Source organism: Ursus maritimus, unplaced genomic scaffold (genome assembly GCF_017311325.1).
Source record: "Ursus maritimus isolate PB19 unplaced genomic scaffold, ASM1731132v1 scaffold_3, whole genome shotgun sequence".
NCBI classification, from domain to species: Eukaryota; Metazoa; Chordata; class Mammalia; order Carnivora; family Ursidae; genus Ursus; species Ursus maritimus.
This window is the reverse complement of record NW_024425563.1, coordinates 92,046,766-92,052,765: the sequence shown is the minus strand read 5'-3', so window position 1 is coordinate 92,052,765 and position 6,000 is coordinate 92,046,766.

The window sequence follows — 6,000 nt, the reverse complement described above, 5'->3', positions numbered from 1 at the left end:
GAATTGAAGACCTCCCACAACTGTACCTCAGTTTTATTCTTGTTGCTGCCTTCCCCCCTCTCATTCTCTGCTCCATCTGTGTAATGGCTCCCAGGTCTTTGCTTCCACAGCTCCAGGAAGCCAACCCTACTCCCTTCACCCTTCTCCTCACCATGGCCCATGTGTCAAAAAGACCCCTTTGGGAGGTCTTCCGTTTTTCTCTCGGTTAGCGGTGTTCTTCCCATTTCTAAATTCCCAAAGCACCTCCATCTCTTCCTCTCTCATCACATGTGTGACGGATTGTGTTATATTGTCCACATACTTGCTGCCTTCACAGCCGTGCCCAACCCTGCGGCTCCTCCCTGGTCACACTGGCATTGGACGTGGCCAGTCACTTCCTCAGCCCCACAGAACGTGAGAGGGAGTGACTTGCTGCTTCTCTGCAAGTAGCTCTGAGGAGCTCCACGTGGGGTGGCTGTGCAGCCAACGTGTCCCAGGAGGGGCTGCTCCTTCTGCCTGATTCCAGGAATGTCAATAGCATGGAGCAGAAATGCAGCTGACCTAGGAATGACTCTTCCAGACAAGACTTGTGGGGAGCCACTGAGTGTTTGTGGTTGTAGCATCGAAATGTAGTCCATCAAGAGATGATTTAGACAAGAGATTTCATATTCGGCCTTAAACGATCAATGTTTGTAGATGTGTCTTTTCCGCTTAATTAGAATATAAGCTCCTTACGGAATCTGTGTGTGACCCATGTTTTAATTTATTACTCTTGTCACAGTGCCTGGCATTCAGTAGTTGCTTACTAAACACTTATTGACTCATTTAATAAATGAGTGTAGGAAACGGGTGTGAGACGCACTGGCACAAACACACAGAGGGTGGGGTAGCCAGGCTGTGACGATGAGGACGGAAGAACCGGCTCATTTTCTAGTTTCAGTTAGGCTTGACTCCTTATCCTTAGGGCTCCCTGCCCTGCTGGGCTACATCAACTAGCCAGTTGGAGATTTATTTTTAATCTAGAGATTCAGTTTATAGTCTTCAAGATAAAGAACAGAATTTATTTTGAGAGGATAGACTATGCAAACGGAAAGATTAGATTAACAAAGTGGCATTTCAGGATAAAGATATATTAATATCATAACCTGCTATGATAAAATAACAGATGTGGTGAGGATCATGGGGAGTAGCCTAATCTCCAGGTCTCTTAAAGGACACCTGAGAAGTTGTAGGAAGTAGATTGTAGATGTGCTAGAAGGTTCCTTAAGTCTCCTCGGAGTCATAGTGGGGACCAGTGTGTCTTCCATCTTTATGTGCTTGTTAAGTGCAGATTCTCATAAGGATGTTAATGGGAGAACTGAGAACATATTTCAGACAAGCTCTCAGACACTGAAGCTGGTCCTTGGATCACTCTCTGAGGAACAAAGTATTGAAGACTCGGGGGTCAAGTTGGCCATGGGACACTGTGATTGATACCTTGTAGCAAAGTTGGTCCCGGTGCCTGATGGGAGTGTGGGACACAGCTAACATTTATACCATTGGGGAAAGTCTGTGTTTCTGTACTTTCCTCAAAGTCAGGAAGGAAACACTGCTCGTGATGCAGAGTTTTTACAAACTAGGAAATGGAGGCTCTGAGAGGTTAAGAAACTGCTCGTGACCAAGAGGTTAAAAGCACCAGGATTAGAGGCAGAGTCTTGGGTTCAAATTTCAGCTCTTCAGTCTAATGGCTGGGTGACCTTGAGCAGTTTCTTAACCTCTCAGAGCCTCATTTCCTAGTTTGTAAAAATAAAGAGTATCAGAAAGTAGCCTAGATACTGGAAGGGACCGAGCCCTCCTACAACTTGGCAGCAGGATCAAGATGTTAAAAGAAGTCTCTTCCTCCTGCAGTTTGGACCTGGGTGTGAGTTTAAGAGATGTCATCCACCAAAGTGAATATCGGGGAGATGTCCACCTGCAACATTTACAGAAATCGTTTGTAAAGTAGTTACCTGGTTTTTGAATCCCCTCACTGACTTCAAATAAAACAAGAATTGAGAACAGGGAAAAAGGGAGGGTTTGGAAGGAGATATCCTTGTAAAGAGGGGTTGCAGTATCTCCCATTCCTCCAGTAGGGACAGGGTGCTGCTTGTTCATCATGGGAGCCCAGTGAGAGGCTTCCATGGGCCAACTGGAGAGCATGCAATGCATCCCCTGCATTTGGGAGACATGGAGGGCTTGAGTCCGCTACCTAGAACACTAAATCAGCCTGTCATGACAAGATGTAGTTTGCTGCAACTTGCCTGTGCTCCCAATATTTGTTGGGTCAAGGGATGCTTGTTCATTTCTCATGGACCAGAGTGGGGAGATAAAGGGACAGCCAGACACAGAGAGAGAAAGAGAGAGACAGAGGGAGAACAAGGCCACGCACATGACTGTCTTGGGTGCTGTCTGGAAGAAAGTAAAGAAACCCAGCAGTAAGAAGGTTAACATAAAATCCCTAAGGGTTCTCAGAGTCCATAGTCTCTCATGCTTCATATGGACTCTGGGAAACAAACTGAGGGCTTCAGAGGGGAGGGGAGTGGGGGACTGGGATAGAACGGTGATGGATAGTAAGGAGGGCACGTATTGCATGGTGCACTGGGTGTTATACGCAACTAATGAATCATCTAACTTTACATAAAAAAACAGGATGTACCGTACGGTGACTAACATAATATAATAAAAAAATATAATAATAATAATAAAAGATCCCTAAGGGTTCTCTGCTTGGAATAGGATGTGAATTTTAGGATCAAACACATAACAACACAAATAAAGTCATTGGTGACAGAAACTCCTGAGAACAAAGAAAGTGTCAACAAGGGAAGGGAAGGGAAGAGAAGGAGTGAGACTTATTACTCATCTTCCAGGCCCAAGCATGCGGTCAGCCCTCATCAGTACCCTGTCAATATGACCTTTCATTTCCTCTTTCCATTCCATCCTCTGCCTGTTCTGACCTGATCAGAAAACATCTAGGAAGTGCAGGACAATAGAGAAAGCAAGGTCAGAAGGGAAAAGGAAGAAGTACCTATCATCTTCCTTAAAAACGCAGCTCTCAAGATGAGGGAGGAGAGATCGGATATTTAAAAGTTTGACGTTTTGATTAAATCTTGGTCTGCATATTCTGACTTCAGAATCAAGGCTTCTTAAAGTTATTATAAGAGCTATTACCTGTCTATTACCTGGGGACAGGCAGAAAATTCTTGGCCCTACTGAAGTTTTCATAAAGGGGCAATGGAGGGTAATCTCCCGACATAATTGTAATGACATAATGGGAGATAAGTAATAAACATAATAGTAAGTTGCACTTGATTACATCACAGTTGTGCTTGTTCAAATACCAGTCAAATCTATCTTGGCAACAGAACTGAAGACCCATTCATGACAAGGCAAGATCTGTACGTGGAGAGAGGCATCTGTGGGGGAAGGTGGGAAGCTCTCCTAAGGGCATTAGCTTGCTTACACTTTGGGCCCATCCTACAGACATGCAAAGGAAGCTTCTGAAGAGATAGAGGCCTTCAGGCAGGGAATTGTGAGTGCTTGAAGTCAGAAGCCATTGATGTACTCAGGAATAATAAGTGTCAATGAGATACAGGCAGGGCACCAACAGTGTCTGCAAAAGGAGGTGACAAGTTAAGAGGCAGAATGAATAAGACGTTGGGCGTGGGACAGCTGGCTGGCTCAGTCGGTTAAGCATCTGCCTTCAGCTCGGGTCATGAACCCTCAGCAACGCATCGCCCTCTCCCTCTGCCTGCTGCTCCCCTTGCTGTGCTCTCTCTCTCTCTTGCTCTCTGTCAAATACATAAATAAAATCTTTTAAAAAAAAAGTGTTGGATGCAGGAGATAAAGGAGAGGGAATAGTCTAATAATTTTCAAATTTGTCATGGGAGTAACCAGAAGAAAATTAATTCTAATTAACTCCTGATTGAGAGTAAGGAAGAGTAGAAGATTGAGGATAAAAAAATGAATTTGGAAAGTTTCTTAAGCCCTGTGAGTTTTAAGTTCTACTTCTGAAATATAAAATGACCTGTATAGTCAGTATTTGCAGATGACAGATACTATATATAGAAAACCCTAAAGACTCCACTAAAAAGCTACTATAACTGAAAAATAAAACCAGTAAGGACGTAGGATATAAAATCAGTGCATAGAAATCTGTTGCATTTCTATACACTAATAATGAGGCAGCAGAAAGAGAAATTAAAAGCAATTCCATTTATAATTCTACCAAAAATAATAAAATACCTAGGAATAAGCTTAACCAAAGAGATGAAGACCCGTACTCTAAGAACTATAAAATGTTGATGAAAGAAATTGAAGATGACACTAACAAATGGAAAGATATTCCATGCTCACGGATTGGAAGAACAAATATTGTTAAAATGTCTATACTACCCAAGGAAATCTACAGATTTAATACATTCCCTATCAAATACCAACAGTATTCTTCACAGAACTAGAACAAATAATCTTAAAATTTGTATGAAACCACAAAAGACCCTGAAGAGCCCGCACAGTCTTGAAAAAGAAAAACAAAACTGGAGGTATCCCAACTCCAGACTTCAAGTTATACTACAAAGCTGTAGTCAAAACAGTATGGTACTGGCACAAAAATAGACACATAGATCAACGGAGCAGGATAGAAAGCCCATAAACAAACCCACGATTAGATGGTGAATTAATCTTCGACTAAAGAGGGAAGAATATGCAATGGGAAAAAGACAGTCTCTTCCACAAATGGTATAGGGAAAATTAGACAGCAACATGCAAAAGAATGAAACTGGACCACTCCCTCACACAACACACAAAAATAAACTCAAAATGGATTAAGGTCCTAAATGTTAGACTGGAAGCCATAAAAATCCTAGAAGAGAACACATGGAATAATTTCTGTGACGTTGGCCCTAGCAACATTTTTCTAGATATGTCTCCTGAGGCAAGAGAAATAAAAGGAAAAATAAACTAGTGGGACTACATCAAAATAAAAAACCTCTGTACAACAAAGGAAACAATCAACAAAACTAGTTACCCTACATGGAAAAAGATTTGCAAATGACATACCTGATAAAGGGTTCGTATCCAAAATACATGAAGAACTGATACAACTAAACACCCAAAAACCAAATAATCCAATTAAAAAATGGGCAGAAGACATGAACAGACATTTCTCCAAAGAAGACATGCAGATGGCCAACAGACATGAAAAGTTATTCAACATCACTCATCATCAGGGAAATGCAAATCAGAACTGCAATGAGATACCACCTCCTACCTGTCAGAATGTAATACTACACTGTATGTTAACTAACTGGAATTTAAATAATAGCTTAAAAAACCCAAACACAGGAAACAAGTGTTGGTGAGGATGTGGAGAAAAAGGAACACTTGTGCACTGTTGGTGGGAGTGCAAATCAGCACAGCCACTGTGGAACCCAGAGAGTAGATTCCTCAAAAAATTAAAAATCGAACTACCCTATGATCCAGTAATCACACTACTTGGTATTTACCTGAAAAATATAAAAAACGCTAATTTGAAAGGATACGCGCACTCTCCTGTTTATTGCAGCATTATTTATAGTAGTCAGATTACGGAAGCAGCTCATGTCCATTGATAAGATGAAGGAATAAAGAAAATGTGGTACATATAATACAATGGAATATTACTCAGCCATAAAAAAGAATGAAATCTTGCCATTTGCAGCAACATGGATGGAGCCAGAGAGTATAAAGCTAAGCAAAATTAAGTCAGAGAAAGACAAATACCGTATCATTTTACTGTCATGCGGAATTTAAGAAAAAAAACCCAAATGAACGAAGGGACAAAAAGACAGACAAACCTAAAAACAGATCCTTAACTATAAAGAACAAACCAAGGGTTACCGGGGCGGGGGGAGGGATGGGTGAAATAGGTGTAGGGGTTTGAGTACACGTACCATGATGAGCACTGTATATAGAATTGTTGAATCACTACATTGTACACCTGAAACTAATATAACACTATGT